The sequence below is a fragment of the Gymnodraco acuticeps genome, unplaced genomic scaffold (assembly GCF_902827175.1).
Source record: "Gymnodraco acuticeps unplaced genomic scaffold, fGymAcu1.1, whole genome shotgun sequence".
NCBI classification, from domain to species: domain Eukaryota; kingdom Metazoa; phylum Chordata; class Actinopteri; order Perciformes; family Bathydraconidae; genus Gymnodraco; species Gymnodraco acuticeps.
The window spans coordinates 4,151,085-4,168,986 of record NW_022990673.1 but is presented as its reverse complement, the minus strand read 5'-3'; the positions used below and the strand labels follow the sequence as shown (position 1 = coordinate 4,168,986).

Below are 17,902 nucleotides of genomic sequence, written 5' to 3'. Positions count from 1 at the left end.
GTTATTTTACTGGATGAAAATTGGATTGCTATGCAGAAAAAGCTTTTTTCTCTTTGTGCCACTGACGTACAGCAAGAATACTGATGAACAATGCCAGAGGTTGTTAACTCAGAGGCTTGTGATTGAGGTCTGGTATGACACGCAGGCATAGTAAGCTTCAACATGAAGTTCCATAAATACATACCCATTAAAGCTCAACTGATTAATTCATCATGTTTATTTTCATGGTGGATGTTGTGAAGCCTAGAAATAAACACTGAAATCATACGGATGTCAAGGTTCCAAGAGTTATGAGGGCTTCTGTGGCATATTTTTAATATTACATTTGACCTAAAACCTAAATATGCACATGATGAATGAAGGATGATTCTCCCCCCCTTTTCCGTATATCTGCCGTGTTGATAGAGATGTTGTCCTGGCAGGTTAGAGGAGGAAAGGGCATTAACATCATCATTTATTAAGCCTTTTGTAAAACCAAGAATGGTGGTGCTTTGGTTCGTCTGATCCTCTCTGTCGGAAATACAGTATCAGGATATTCTTATCCTTCTGCTTTGAAAAGTTTCAACCACAGTAAGTGTGCATTCAAATGATTTCTGTGTGCTCTGATTCACCACAAATTGCTTAATGGTTTGAATCTCACTCCTGACAGCACCGTTAGAGACTTGTAGATCATTTCCAGTGAGAGCCATTAAATATGTTTTGTTCTTTATGCATTTATTTTTGACTCAAAAGCATTGCAATGGGGTCACCATATAAATGTGCTTTGTTGGACAAAAGTAGAAGAGAACATGCATTATAAACCACTTTAATAAAAGAGCACATTTTAAGTAAAGTACTCTACATGTTGTAACTGCACAAATCTTGCATTTTAGGTGTGTTTGTGTACACACACTTGACTAGACACAGTTTTACACAATTGTTATGAACAACATTGGAATGATTTGACATCCGGTGGTTGCGGGAAATAATTCTTTAAACGTACTTTAAAAATTGTAGTGCTAAATTTATCTCGAACTTTTCCCGCTGTCAAACAGAGCTGGTCCGCTGACTGCAGAGCTCTCTTATCCTCCCTCAGCCCACTACATCAGATGGGGATGATTGCAGTCTTGAAATCAATGAAACCACAAACCTTCCTGATAATATTCCCTCGTGGGGTCTGGTAGCAGTTACAGTCGTGCCCCATTTATCCGTCCACGGGACTCTGTACTGGAGACGTCTGTGGGTTCAGTTTGTGAACTGTATTTAATGAAATAATGGATACATTTGCGTGTTAACCAGAACTGTTAAACTCAAATTAGCGGCATGTATAATGTTATTGAGAAAAAGCATTTTATAATACGGTTATAAATAAATGTTTTATTGTTCGGATTGACAATCCAATATACATTAATGGTGAGTTAGCAGGTTCTCTTTATTTCTACTTTTGCTCTTTAGTTCTCTTAGTGAGAGGAAACACTCAGGAACACTCGTACATGATGACACATTTGTTCTTGGGATTGTGAGATCATGCCCCCCAGAGAGACATCCACAGATCTGTAAATGGACCAATTTGACAATATAAAAGTCTCTCAAGCTGCCAGATCAATCTTTTTCTTTCCACTGCATTATTCCCCAAACAATAAAAAGACAATATCAGATTAATATATAGTCTGTTCTTGGCCGGGATTTATCCTTGTGGGGCGGAAAACATATCCTTGTCTGAAGTCACCGAGCAGTAAGAAGGATTTGGTTGACAGAGCACAGAGAGCCCAGAGATGTCTCTGCATTTGAGGTCACTGGTGGATAGCAAAATTATCTAAAGCCCTAGTTTGCGTCGATTTCTCCCCCCCCCCAATCCCAGAGTGAGTGTCAGAGATTAGTGGTGTATCCATCCTGCGTGACCTCTTGGAGCTAAAGAGATACTGCTTTGCCATCACACAATGCAAGGGCAAGACTGCCATTTCAATGCCATGCTACGCCATTCAATGACCCTTTTGTTAAATGCCTTAGAATGGTGGCCTTGCATGTAATTCAGGCAGTACGCAAACCCCCCCCCCATCGCCTGAACTGGCTTTTTCAGATATAACTATTTTGTTCTGCTGAGGCATCTCATTTTGGTGATAGTTTCTATCATTTTAGATTATTCGATTGGGAAATATATTAGTTTGGGATCTACCAGTATGGTAATATAACATTTCTCCTCTCTCTAGAGCTTGATGTTCAGTGTTCACAACTCTTTCTCTTAAAAATGTAATTTAACCTCACATCTTTGTCCTTTTTTACAATAATTTACAAAGCTTACAATAATTTCCAAAGCTTACACAAAGAAGCGACTTGCATGCATTTTACTGACCTTCTATTTCTTACCAACATAAATGTCAATTCTAATTGGATAGAACATGTCCATTGTTTAAAAATCATTCATTTGGCTCTTTTTTTTAAAAGCATAATTGGTTATTGGATGAAGGTCCATATTCTGAAAATGATTTAACAGACCTACGCGCATGATTAGTCAACCGTTATTAAACCTGAGATTTCAGCGTTTCTCTCACTTTGAGTGACAAGCTAGTGTTGGAAATGGACAAAGCTAATAGAACTAGTGTCAAAATGTCAAACGGACCATCTTTGAAGCATCAACAAAATGTCTGTATTGAATCTCTCAAAGGCCTCAGTATTCCCTTACCCAAACCACACTCAACACAACCAGAAAACTGGCATACAAATCTCAGATATCTGACATTCCCATTTCTGAGGCTGTCAGGCTTTCTCCTGGTTCAGGCGTTGTGTGATGTTTAAATCGTTCCCCTAAGGAAGTGGAACACTTCAAAAAGCCCCTGATTCCATCCACCATGTTGGACAAACAAAGTGTCCGGCTATACCGAGAGGCATGGTGTACAGTAGGGCTGCTCGATTATGGCAAAAATCATAATCTCGATTATTTGGGTCAATAATTGTAATTGCGATTTATTAAATGCGATTATTCATTGACTTTGAAAACATCCATTTATTGGAGAATTTTTTTTTTAACAGTATGTTTTTAACAGTTGATTACCCTGAACTTTAAGTATAATTCAACTGAAGAAAAAAAAAGTAATAATAAAAAAAAAAAAGTAATAATAAAAAAAAAAAAATCGTTTTATTTCGATTACGTTGTTTTCGTAATCGTTGCAAGCCATAATCGTAATCGCAACTAAAATACGATTAATTGAGCAGCCCTAGTGTACAGTGTTTTATAAAAATCTATGTGCTGAGATGTATCGAGGTGGGTATTGGTATGGTTAAAGCATTATCTAAACAGTTACACATTCTCTATTCAGATGGTAAACAATTCTAAAGTAACACACATGAGATTAGTCTAACAAACAAAATGTAGAGCAGAAGAAAGTCACATGTTTTCTTAATATCACCCCCTTCAAATGACTCCAGTGAAGTCATTCAGTCTACTTGGAGAGACTGTAAAAGTACAGCATTGGTTATTCTTTGATTCTGTTTGTTGTGTCTGTTTGTTGAATGAAAGTTGTATTTGTTTTGCATTAGGAATGCTTTGGCAGCCACATGCTTGGCTCAAGTCAAACTCAATAACCCATCTCAGTAGGGACATGCAGGGACAGGGAAGAGGCAAGTGCTTCAATAAGAAACAGGAAATCCCCTTTCCTCCAGCATTTTTGGAGTTTATCCACATCAGCATACATTCATTATGATTTGTATCTGTATGCATCTGATAAGTTGTTATTTCCCTTTATCTTGATCTAGATCTGAATAGTAAAATATAGTACTCTAAAAGTTCTGTATGTATTTTTAATAATAAATAAAAGTCATAACCTCAGGTCATCTCATGCAATACTTTGCAGCTCCCTTCACTACACTGTATTTTGTTATTGGCAGCAAGAGTTACTCTATTTCTGAAGAATACTAGATTGTATAATGTTATGTTTCAAAGAGTAATTGGCAATTTATGACTCTGGATTACAAATACTTCAGTTTCCGAGGTGAATTTGAGGTTATAAGGAATTTTCGTAAGTAACGTGTTGAGTTTTAGCACTTCTGCAGTACGTGCACAGTTCCTCACTGCTTGTTGCTTAGAGAGCAGTACGTTATTATTTCCCGGGACAAATTAAATGTGGCCCATGATGCAATACGCAAAGGTAGCAAAGGTGTTGAATTTGTGCCCCTTCTGGTCATTATTTACTATAATTGCTGATGAAAAAACGGCAATTACCCCATGGATAGTGAATTATTTAGTAAGCTCAAGGAGGATAAGAGGGACATTGTCCACTCTGGAAATTGTTTTCAAGCAGAGTGGTTTACTTGGAAGTTTGTATTTCCTTTCTGTCATTCTCCTTTATGGCAATGCAAGCACACTGATAGAAAATATACCCAACCTTTTTTTACGTTGGTTTATTTTATATATTAATACAATAAATAATACATTACAATAAATGTCCATCCATCCATCCATCCATCCATCTTCTCCCGCTTATCCGTGGTCGGGTCGCGGAGGTAGCAGTTCCAGCAGAGAGCCCCAAACTTTCTTTTCCCTGGCCACATCAACCAGCTCTGACTGGGGGATCCCAAGGCGCTCCCAGGCCAGCGAAGAGATATAATCCCTCCACCTGGTCCTAGGTCTACCCCTTGGTCTCTTCCCAGCCTGGAACACCTCCCTAGGGAGGCGCCCAGGTGGCATCCTTACTAGGTGCCCGAACCACCTCAACTGGCTCCTTTCGACGCGAAGGAGGAGCGGTTCAACTCCGAGTCCCTCCCGGATGACACCAGCCACCCTGCGGAGAAAACCCATCTCGGCCGCTTGTATCCGCAATCTCGTTCTTTCGGTCATGACCCATCCTTCATGACCATAGGTGAGGGTAGGAACGAAAATGGCCCGGTAGACAGAGAACTTTGCCTTCTGGCTCAGCTCTCTTTTCGTCACAACGGTGCGGTAAAGCGACTGCAGTACCGCTCCCGCTGCTCCGATTCTCCGGCCCATCTCACGTTACCTTTGTTCTCTCACAAGACCCCGAGATACTTGAACTCCTTCACTTGGGGTAAGGACTCATTCCCTACAATAAATGTGAATTATTTTAAGAACCAGTAAAGTCACTTTGTAGCTAAGTTTATTTTGCATCTGCTTTGGTTGTCCAGGTTATTTCAATGCACATGACACAATGTTTACATATTTACAGCAAAAGAGATTGTGGATCCCACTCGCATGAAACAGTATTTGTCTGCTAGTTTCCATATATAATACTGGTTTGAAAATAATCAAACGGATTCAGATTGTGGAAAAAAGGACAGGCTTGAGAGTATGCTTCACCTATAGTAAATAGAGTTCCTTTTCATTATGCCCATGCTCCCAACAGGCCAAAAGGTTGCTGTGTGATGGGTCATGCTTATTGTGCAAGTTTCTGAAGGTCCATACTGCCGGACTGGACTCTTCTAATAACCATATCATTCGAGTTGTCAGCTCCTTTCCATGTTGCTACCTAGAAAAGGAGCTGTCCATCAAGTGCTGCAGCTTGCCTTTAAATGTCCCTTTTCAACGGATACTAGCCACTCGGGCACTTGCATTCCAGTTTCATGCATAGTGCTTTCATTATATCAACATTTTAGGAACACTGTAAGTAGTGTTTAAAAGGCAATTATTCTTAACTGAGTGGAACAGACGGTCAGAACCTAGGTCATACCTCCAATGATAGGGCCTTGCCTGAATATAGGCTTTCAGAAAATGACTGGCAGTCAGTAGTTAATGATGAGTATTGGAAGGAATGGCACTATCTGCTTAGTGTTCATCTCCAAGAGCGCCGCTCCATAATGTGCTTCCAGGCCCAAGGCAGAATCAGTGTTGGTACCTAGATAGGACCCCAGCTGTGTGTTCCTACGAGATAGCAAAGCACAAAAGTAGCCATGACCGAAATGCTGATAATGGAATCAGTGACATTTGATGTGTTACTTTAATCCCCACACTTTGAGACTCCATTTTATTTATCAATCCATTTGGTAGATTTGCTACACCTTGGCTGAGAAGGGTTTGGATTTGTGGCTGCAGGAGGACTTTCGTTTTATTGATATGTAATTCATATAAAACATGTCCTGATGCAGTGTTTAATAACTATTCTGCCCTATTTGACCCTATTTTCTGGTCCCCATAAAATCATGACCAACTTACCAACAGTGGTTACAATGAGTTCATTTGTGAGGGACAATTATCATTGGTTAACAGAAAACTCTAAATGAGTTAGAAATTCAAATTATTATTATTACTGATGTTGCAGCATAGGTCACAGACTATCAACCACCCATAACAGATACATTCAAATCAATTTCTCTAAAAAGCAGACATAAATTAGCCATGCTGTCATTTATAATAACATCATTTATCAATGTAATATAACACCATGAAAAAAATAGTACATCTAGGTTACAACCGAAGCCTTCACTAATGAGACGAGCAGCCGCAACAAGGAAAGGGAAGATGCTGATGTGAGGAATCAATGAAAAGCTGCATACACGAGCCCAGATATCATAGGCTGCGGCTGTATGCGGGTGCTTTTATTTGAGCTGCATGAGATTACTATGCAAGAACAGTGAGCTTTCTTCCTTGAATCGACTTCAGAGCAGACTGTTTTCAGATACCTCTCCAAGTTCTACCACATGCCATGATTAATTCAGCCGTAATGTATGTTAATGTATGTTAATCTGTGTCACCGATATGCTAATGAATACCTAACTCCCACAATCCAACTTGGTGGCAACACACACTCGTTGAGAGGACATTTTGAGGAAGGATTCTCTGTTCAAATTTGTATTTATACAGCAGGCCTGTGCTGCTTTGTGACTTGTTTGTGGCAAACATGAGGCTTGCCTGGAATATTGTCCAGCATTTCTAAAATATGAGAAAATGGAAATGCACCAAACAATGATGACACAAATGTGTATTCATGTGAAATGAGTACATGTAAGATCAATTCATATTTTTTTTCTTTGTTTGCTTAAATGCTATCATACATAAGCAAAATGTCTGTTATTTTATTTGTTATTAATATGCTGATGAAGAAAATGTAGATTTGTTTTGACATGCTGAAGTAAATATAGAATGTGGTAGTTTACAACTGATATTTAACCCTTATCCTACAAACATTTAACTAACTGGGTCCTTTAGATACCCAAACAATAACTATCATAGCAACATCTTAACTTATCTCTAAAATATTAATGACTGTTGGAAAAAACAAAAGTATTATTATGAAATACTTAAAAAAAAAAAAAAAACGAAAGTCAAAATGACTGACAGAACCCCCCTACCTCCAATAATGATGATAATAATAATAATATTAATACAAATAATAATGATAATAATAATTTAAAAAATAGTTTGATACATTGGATAATAATAACCTAATAAATAGTTTCATATCTATTAATTGCATATGTTGATTTTGGTACTTTTGACTGGGGTAAAAAAAGCACAAAAAATAAACAAAAACAATAGAATGAATTCATTAATAACCAATTGATTACAAATATAACAGACATTTGAAATGATTGAAAATGAAGCGCCTGAGATTTGAGAAATTATACCTCTGGGTTCCGCAGTGACCCCATTTGGTCGGATAAAGGATCAAATCTGAGCTCTCCTATTTAAAGCTTTTTTTCTTTTTTTTAACTCACACAGTACACTCCCCAAGCAATATGATATCTTTATAAACAGTAGATGGCACCAACTCATTACTATTTGACTTCTGGGGGAAAAGGGAAATAAAATACACCTGTCCAACCATAATCCATGGAGTGGATACATTTTTTGGTTTTACACTTCCATATTTAGAAATTAAGACGTGATATATCAATGTAGTTTATAGCTAATTTGGAGTAAAAAAAAAACCTCTCTGTAATCAGATCAGTCTGATACAGTTTGGGAGCCACCGTGCTGCTATTGTCATCATGCGGGTGACGTTTATTGGAGATGAAAGCTTGTTTGTGTGGCTACATTTGTCGACTGAAATGCTCACTAGAACGGTTGCAGGGGTGTTTACAACTACACAACAATACAATTTCTGTACAATACTATGCTAGAAGAAATGTCAGGGACAGAGTGAAGGTTATAGTTTTCTGGAGATAACTCTTTGAAACTTTGACCTGCGGGCTACTGGCTGCTGTTCCCTGCTGAACTTTAAGAGGCCTAAATGCCTTGATGGTATCTGGTCGACATTCTTTAGCTGTGATGCATGGTTTAAGCAAGGGGAAAGACAAGGTGACGCATTATATTTATTGTCCATGCTTTAAAGTTCACTGTCAAATGATATTGTCTCTAACCAGGACACCTGCATCCTTGTAAAAATGACTTTGAGATTAATCATTTTCAGGCCAACATTCAAGTGAATATTTTATGACTCTATTCCACTATATTTGTCTTGGTTTGTGACAATCAAGCCATTTGAAAACATTCATCCATTATTTACATTTGCTCGACAGGCTCATCAAAAGTTATAATAATGGAAATACAGGAAAAAAGGTGTTGAACAGTTTTGCTTTCATAATTATGTTTTTGATGACATGAAAACATAATTAATGATGATAAGATACAAGATGTTTGATGATATTGGATCAGGGGCGCAATGAGTGGAAGGTATTGTAAGAGTGAAGTGTTCAAGGAGAAGATCTGACTCATTGGTGATTAACTTTGTAGCATAAACAGTACATTTTCTTTGTCAATTTTTTACATCTGAAACATTATGACTCCACCTATTATTCTGGGCAGTAAAAATCTCAATTTTTGAAAAGCATAATAATACTACATATGACTTGGTATTTGTACTAGGCCTGTCACGATAATTAATTTTGTTGGACGATACATTTTCCCGGAAATTATTGCGATAAACGATAATATTGTCGGCACCGTTGTAAGACCATTTTAGACCACTGACATTATGATAATATATAATAATAATTCAAGTACATCCTTTTAAACAGAACTTTGTATTGAACATTCAACATTGCAAATGAAATGTGAAATAATATTCAAATATATAAATTATATATAAAACAAATAAATTAAATTATAGGAAACTAACTATATCACACACAACCAAAACAATAAATTAAATTCTCTCTCTCTCTCTCTCTCTCTCTCTCTCTCTCTCTCTCTCTCTCTCTCTCTCTCTCTCTCTCTCTCTCTCCCTCCATCTCTAATTCCATCTCTAATTCCATTGTTGAGGTATACTAGAAAAGATTTACATTGTGCAATGTTCCAAACTCACATTGGTTTCTCATACAGCATCTCCGTATAGTATGTGTGTATCCACTCTCTGTTAGGGTTGGGAACCGAAACTCGGTTCCAGATGAGAACCGATAAGAAAATGCCGGGTACCCATACAAAATACACAATTTCGGTTCTGCTTAACGGTTCCTAAACGCGGTAGACCCTATTCCACCGGGTCCGTCTGCGCCGCGGGTCTGTCTGCGCCGCGGTGACCCGGTGGAATACAGCCAGGGTAAGGGCGGACTGGCCATCTGTGTGTTCTGGAGAATCACAGAACGGCCGGTCGTCAGCGGGTCGTTGATGGCCAGCTCGGCACGCTGACGGCCAACACCACCCTTAATTTTTTTAAACGGCATCATGTAAGTTGCGGCGACAGAGGTCCACAGTTTCCCCGCAGCAAGGCTCCCCCCGCCCTCCCGTAGACAGTTCACAAGCTCAGTCACTTCATAACACCAGGAGGATACGTCCCCAGCTGACCCAGAAAGCCACGCAGGTTCTGGTCCAGGCTCTCGTCATCTCACGCCTAGACTACTCAGGGTTCGTACGATCATTGAAAACCTGGAAAAGTCATGGAAATTCAAAATGCAAATTCCAGGCCCTAGAAAAGTTATGGAAAACAATATTTTTCCCAAAGTTTTGGAAAAGTCATGGAAATGTAACTAAAGTTGCGTCAAATTTAATTTACATTTTATCTAATCGCCGAAATAATCTGCGGTCGCGAGCTGTTATGTGCCATCATGACACGCATGGTGTTATTTTTTAATATATGAAGCGCGAGCTGTGTGCTCGAGTCTTCCTGCCTGTCGGCTAGGGCTGTACCCAAATATTCGACTATTCGAATATTCGTTCGTTGGCCAACTATTCGGGTTTAAATTTCATTATTCGGATATTCGTTTTTTTATTTTTTTCCAAAACAATAAATTTTTTTCCTAAATGTATGCTATCAATAAAGGTGAATTGCCATATTCTTATACTATATTTATACTTTTGAATTGCACTGTTAAAATGCGGAAATATATACAATCTCAGCCTGTGCTCCTGACATTGCGTTCACTCAGTCACAAACGCAAACGGCACGCTTCACCTCGTTTCACACACCTGAACACAAAATGCCGAAGACTTCAGCTGTGTGGGACCATTTTAAATTGGACGACGTGACGGTAAGAAGAAGGCAGTGTTCCAAATATGCGACAAGAACGATGGCACAACAAATCTGAAAAGTCACCGGATGCTGTAAGTACTAGCCTAGCTTAGCTTAGCTGTTGTCAAGTTGCCATGATGAAGCTGCTTTATCCGCCGTTTAAACAGTAACGTTACACATGATAAAATCGTGCACTTACTTTGCTTGGAAAATAGTTGCAAGCAAGCAACCGAATAGTTTTTTTATATTAGTTTTTAAATTTTATCCAAATAGTGAAAATAATAGGAGCAATGTGGGAACATCTGGGGCTAAGGCAGTTCGTTCATTTATTTTTCGTTCTTCATTTATTTAAATACTGTTTACTGTATCGGTAACAAGTATTACACTGTTAGGCCTACTGTTACGGCTATGTTATTAAAAGTATTGTTATAACAGAAATATGTGTTTTGTATCTTCAGGTTGTAAAACGTTATAGACGGAATTTGGAACCAGATTTGGTCCCCGGGCGCTGCACTGCGGCTGGGTTAAATGCAGAGCACACATTTAGTTTTAATTTATGCGAGTACTGAGACCAGGGGCGTCGCCTGGGGTAGGCATCCGGGGCTTTAGCCCCGGATGTTTTTTCTTTAGCCCCGGACAAATTCTCCCTCAATAATATAATACATTAAGGCGAGACACCCCAGGTGAATAGGGTAATTTTTTTAACTTAAAGGTATCAGCTAGAAATTTCTCCAGTTAATTACTTACAATAAGGCAATTGTCTTTTGTATTACAAGTTTTCTGAAATAGCATGTTTAAATATGCAAATTATCCATTATCTCATTAAATATGCACATATTTTAACACATTTCAGGAATCGAAATCTGAACTTTGGATATAGCCAGATTCAAAATTCTTGTTTCATTTTGTAGTCATATTAGTATCTAAGGCTTTTACAGAAGGGATATTGGATATCTCTTTTTATCATTCCATAAATCAGAAAATACTGTCAACAGCCCTAAAATATCCATTTTCGCCATGTTTTTAGGTATACAATGTTGTATAATTCAGGCTATGAATTATATATAAACAAACCCTTCTGTAAAAGCCTTCATAATATTGATAGGAATATAACTGGAAGGTTTGGTGTATGTACGTGCTACTGAAGTTGAAATTTCGAACTCAGAGTAGGAGAAAAAGCTCATTTTGAGAAAACGACCTTTAAAGATTGCAGTGAGGCGCTAGCTAAACCCTCCTGTTCTTTGGATGATAGCTTGCGCATCGACGCACTCCGTGAAGGTATTTCATGTTCAGGGTCATTTTTTTTTATATAACCTTGCTTCGTGCAAGTGACAATTGTTGTTGTCTTCTCTGTGAACGTTTTTTTCGCCGTTCTTTTGGCATTTTGAGATTTCAATTTCTAGCTGAAAGCTAACCAGTAAGTGTTTTAGCACACCACGTGACGCATCTGAACGAATCACGTTGTCAGAAATTGACACCAGCCAATGATATTTCGTTTCTTGGTTTAAGACCCCTTTGTGCTTTCACGATTGGTTGCTGATACAAAGGAAATGACCATATTTGGATCCGATGAGATTGTGCAGGAGAGACGGAGCTTTCCAGCGATACTTCTGTTGACATGGTGCACACAGCGGTCGCGGTACTTTATGTTACGTTAGAATGCTAACTTTTGGTGAATTTAGGAGAAATCTACAGACGCAAATAGACAAACTATAGTAAAATAAACACTTAAATGTGTATTTTGTACGTTTTCCTTCCAAAAGCCTGAAAGAAAACATGTTATGGAATCAAAATAGCACAAAATCTCAAAATTGACCAGTACTTGAAAAACGATGTTTTTGCCTGCCGTGTCTCGCCTTAAAGGGAAATGGAAACACTTTTCAAACTGCTTTCCATGCGACAATATTCCCATTAGGAAATGTATTTATCTAGTCTATTTCCAATGTAAACGATCGAGATACGCGAATTTATTTTTTGAAATACGTGCCTAATGACCATGGGCGCTTCCATTGCTCCGGGACTTTCCCAGTGACGTCACTGAGTGGGTACGGCTTCCTGGGCCAAAGCTCAATAACAAACAACATGGCGGGCAATGCACCAGTAGTTTACATTAAAAGAAAACGGTCGTCGTCAGGAGTTTATTGTATTGCCCCAGGCTGCACAAATGGATTTTATACGAAGAAGGGAGAAGTACATTTCCATAGGCTGCCACTAATGGATGAGAAGCTGCTCAAAGCATGGGTTATTTCCAGGGTCGGCTCTAGAACAAATCGAATGGGGGGGGCAATCATTTACAAAGGGGGGGCACACACTGCCATCAACAACCAACACACAAACACCAACGCAACTTCAAAAAAACGTATGTAACGTGTGTAAAGTCTATTGTCTTTCACACACATTGCAGGGTATAGTGCTATTGTATAGCGCACCTATGACTTGTGCATACATGCACGGTTGTGGCACGACCACCAAAACAGAAACATATAAGGACATAGGCCACCATATAAAAGGGTGCAAATGTATTTAGTATCCTATCCATGTGAACATGTTTTAGGTGGGGGTGGACCTAACCTCCTCTAGGAGGGTCTGGGGGCATGCTCCCCCGGGAAGATTATTTTAAAAATATTGAAGTTAAATGCATCAATCTGGTGCACTTTGAGAGCAACATTAGGAGATCTATGGATAGCCTACATCTCTCAGCATCCATATGAAACAGAACTGTTCACAGATTTACTTTTTCTTTATGGATATTTTACTAATCACTCCCCTTTTAAACTGTATTCTTGTGTTACTGTCCTATAGTATTTCATACCCGTTTTTTATTTATTCTCTTATTCTTTAATAACTATAATGATCATATAAAGGTATTCCTCGCAAATACTTGTTTACATAAATGGTGAGCAAACCGCGTTTGAGACCCACTGAGATAACCTACACTAAAGTGAACTATCTAAACACTGAGTCCTTACCTCACTGAGCTGAGGTTATACGATCCTCTCAGTCTGACAGGAGAGGACTCTCCTCCACCTTGGTGTAGAAACAGCTCTTTATATCCGTTAGCATAGCTAGCTAACCAGATGCTAACATCAACATTCCACGTTACCGCTTGCGCACTCACAAAATGCGCTTGTGCCACACACACACAGAGCCGAGCTTGAATGAAACAGAGAGACCCAGAAGTAGGCTACTTGTACTGTACTGTATATCATATTATTTTCGATGGCTTTACTGTATAATCAGTGTAACAGATGAACAGCTCGCCACCGGGCTTTCATCTAAACACACAGCCACGTAATGATAACAAAACAAAGGTCGGGGGTCATTGGTCAAGCAACACACCAATCAGAGAGCAGCAGTGAGCACAGCTCAGGCTGTGTTTTATATTTGTATTCTTTATTTCTGATGTATTTCACACAAAAAACCTTTAGTGGAAACGTTTTCACTTATATGATTTTTTTTTTTTTAAACGGCAAAGTGGCAAGGCTTGCCCACCCTGCGTTGGGGGGGCACAGTGACTCATTTGGGGGGGCATGGCCCGCGAATGACGCCCCATGACGCCGACCCTGGTTATTTCCATGAAACGGTCCGATCCGCCGCTGAATCAGTACGCACGTGTGTGCAGCGAACACTTGACACTTTAAATGACGATTATGTCCACAAAATGAGGTTTGATGAGTCTGGATGCTTGGTTCAATACAAAACATCGGATTTGAAGCCAGGATCTGTTCCCACAATATTCGATTTCTCAACGTATGCAGTCGGGAACACCGACCGTCCCAGCACGTCGGCCGCGCAAGACACTAGGCTTGTTTGAGACAAGCAAGACCTGCGCAGACCTGCGCAGTTGCGATCAACGTCTTGCATGATGGTTAGTCATTTTGTCCGACTTGCTCTGGAGGCCCGCCCACATGAGACTTTGAAATTTCGCGGGACAAAGACGCCCGCAGCCTTGAGAGCGAGGCGAGGCGAGTTGGCGCAGTTGCTCTCCACGGGCTGAGCGCTCATTGGTGGTTTTTACCACGTGCTGGTGATGAAACTCTCCAATTGGCTGGCAAAATGTTGTTGTTGTTTTGTGTCAGTTTTACGTCGCCACTTCCATTCACATTTTTCATCATTGTTCCACAATATTTATCATCATGAAATGAATATCTATATATTTTATACTATACTTGCACTGCTTACCGTTTTCATACTTTATATATCTTAGCATATTCATACACACTGTTCATACTACTCTCAGGCTGCTGTGTATATCTAGTGTATTCATAGCCCTCACTGTTTATTCATCATTCAATTCATTCTATATGTTATTCTGTAGATTGTGTACATTACTTTTCACTTTACTGCTTGTTGCACCTGGTTAGAAGCTAAACTGCATTTCGTTGTCTCAGTACCTGTAATATGTGCAATAACAATAAAGTTGAATCTAATCTGGAGCAGGAACAAATGTATTTACTTAGTACATATCTGACATTAACGATTAAACACATGTGTGCATTCTTTATAAATGCAAACCGAGTCAAGCCGACTCCGGAGGTGGCGGTATGCACCTTAAAGTTGTTTGCAATCCGCCAAAAAACCGAGAGAAGAAGAAGACGAAGCCGACTCCGAGCATGGACTCCGAGCTGTCCGACTTCAGGCGAGCTTTTTGAGACCTCCCACGGCTGCGATCGGCTATTCTCGTCTACTTTCGAGGCGAGCCGCAACGCGTCTCAAACAAGCCTAATGACAGTGTCAACAAACGTGAAGTTCGAGCCACCAAACGAGTTGCTTCAGCTGCCGAGAGAGAGGTAAATATTGCAGCACTACCAGATTACTAGCTCACACATGTATTTACTGACACAGTGTGACCTTATTAATTAACGCAATCGCGTCCAAACTAAATGGTAGCTATTATTATGACGTACAATGGAGAATTGGGGGTGTTCTATAGCTCAACTAATTAAACTGGCATACACACGCTCATCTGTCGAAAACAGCCCTAAAAAGGCTAGTATTGCTGGACTAGGTGTTCAATGGATGGTATTGCCAAGATGTATGAGGTGTTGGAAAATAATACAAAATATATGTCAACTGACCACTGAGACCGAGTCGGTACTGGAACTGTTGGTATCCCACTCGGCGAGTTCAGAACCGTCGGTACTTTCGGCGGATTCCGGATCGTATGCCACTCTAGTATTCGACCGAATCGGTTCATAAGCATAGGCCATGGGATGCCTGGTAACTGTAGAAGCTTCCACATCAATGTAATCTCCCGACGAATAGTCAAATTCATCGTTCAAAACGTCGATCTCATTGCAAAATTCCTCCATCGCTGCCATATCTGCTACGTTGTGTTGACTTCCGGTATGGATACCCGGAGCGAAGACCCACCCAGTGACGTCACCATTTGGGACTCCCCTAATGGCGGCGGCCTGGTCCCGGAATTCCCCACCCGGCCGGCGGATAATTAATTTTCTTTTGGCGAGTAATATCATATACAATAAATATTACGATCAATATCCATTGTAAAATGAATAAACTCCCGGAATATTATAGCTGTAATTGGTGTTTCCTTTCCCCTTTAACCTACTTTACCTATAGGACAGACGGCAGAATTGTAATTTCCCATGTTCAGTGAATGCAACACAGAGGCAAGACGACGCCACCAGACCAATCAGAGAGTTGCATGGAAATAAACGTGTTTTATTGGCTGACAGGTACGTACTTCTCCTCTGTGACAATGTTTAAACTTTAAACTGTCAGCCCCGGACGCGGAGATTCTGAAGATGGACATTAGACATTTCTTTAATAAAAAAGACGGCAATTCTCAAGTGGTGGCTCACACAACAACCCCAGAGCCACCACCTGAGCCAGATGAACAATGTATGTACCTGTCAGTAAACTTACAAGTTATGCGAACATGTAAGCAAAGCATACATTATAGCTACGTTGACGTTACTTTGAATCGCGCGGGTAAGCTAAACCGTTAGCAAGTAGCTATAGCTAGCCAGATATATTAAATAAACACTTTGTCATACAATCTAAATGTTGTGTTTTTTAGCGTTACTTGGTGATTTCAAAGAAAGCTCTCTGGGAAATGTTGACTTACTGTCTGTGTTCGACATGAAGCTGTCAGTTGATCCTGATTCCTGAGTCCTGTCAGTTAAAGTGTTTCATAGTTAGCTTAGCTAAGCATCAACCTAGCACTGAAATATATATATGGATGTTATGTGATAGTATTTCTGAGAAAAAGTCAGCTGAAATGGTGGCATAGTTGCCACTGCTTTACGTGTCGACAGCATGTTTGAACGTATTTGCAGCAGTAAATGTGGCTGTCTGGCCACTGACGTTGCCATAACAACACCTGCATTTAAATGTGCAACCTCTTTTTGTGACAGATTTTGCATGAAAATATAATTATTCTGATTTATATTTCCTATTGACAGCTAGTTTCTATGTGAACATTATGAGATGGACAGCCAGCTAACAAGCTTTTTATACAAATATTTCAGATCAAAGCCAATCCAGTGGGGCTCCTGAAAGGGAGCAAGGGACACTATCAGGCATGAAAACGGGTTAGGGGTGAAAAAGGTGAGAAGGATATTATCCCTCTAGGGGGGTCCGGGGGCATGCTCCCCCAGAAGAAAATGTTGAATATTCCATATTTTAAAGCATCAATCTGATGCATTTTGAGATGCATTTTTTTGCCAACCTGGGGAGAGCTGGAGAAACTTAACTTCAGCCATGAGTCAAAAATATTATGGCCTCCTTACTAGTATTATCAGGGATGCAAACTCATCAGGTATGGAAAAGGTGACAAGGACCCGAGCCCCCCGACCCCACGGAATATCGGCTTTAAAATGAGGAATAACAGGATTTTAGCAGTCAAAACAACTAAAGCAGCAGTGTTAATAATAACAGAAACGCTAAAGAGTCACATCTAATAGAAATATATAAAAGCATTTATTTGAATTGTGTAGCAGTCGGTTTATAATTTTGGCTGTTGAGCATTTTGAAAATCTATTGTCATGCCTCTGTGCAAGGCTTAGTCTTTCTATCTTTATGGCATCTGGTGTAAAGTAACTAAATTCATAAACTCAAGTACTATACTTGGGTAAAATGTTGAGATACTTGTACTTTATTTAAGTATTTCAATTATTTGCTACTTTGTTCTTCTTCTCCTCTACAGTTCAGAGGTAAATGGTGTACTTTGACTCCACTACATGTATTAATCCCTTTAGTTACTTCACAGATGTGGATGAATGATGTGAAATATAATCAAGTGTTGAATCAGACTTTAGTTCCACCTGGAGTAAATCCACAAGCTACCCTGCAGTATACAAAGTCATTCAAACTAGCTGCACCTTTACCAGCTTTGAGAACACTTTCATGATCAATCATTATAAAACATATCATATATATTATTCTGAAATGGACCAATCTGCACAACGACTACTTTTACTGTCGCTACTTTCACTATATTTTGATGATAATACTTTTCTACTTTTACTTGAGGAACATTTTGAATGCAGTACTTTTACTAA

The 17,902-nt window shown here is 39.4% G+C and overlaps 1 protein-coding gene and 1 long non-coding RNA gene across 2 annotated transcripts in view; one reads left to right on the top strand and one right to left on the bottom strand.

Moving 5' to 3' along the window:
- The window catches only part of adgrl2a (adhesion G protein-coupled receptor L2a), a 245,846-nt gene that overhangs the window by 22,404 nt on the left and 205,540 nt on the right, over positions 1-17,902 (top strand). The window lies entirely within an intron of this gene.
- LOC117555137 lies at positions 274-15,932 on the bottom strand. Its single transcript, XR_004570363.1, has 3 exons — positions 15,455-15,932; positions 1,130-1,236; positions 274-415 (listed from the first exon to the last, which is right to left on the bottom strand). It is a non-coding gene; the product is annotated as an uncharacterized LOC117555137 (long non-coding RNA).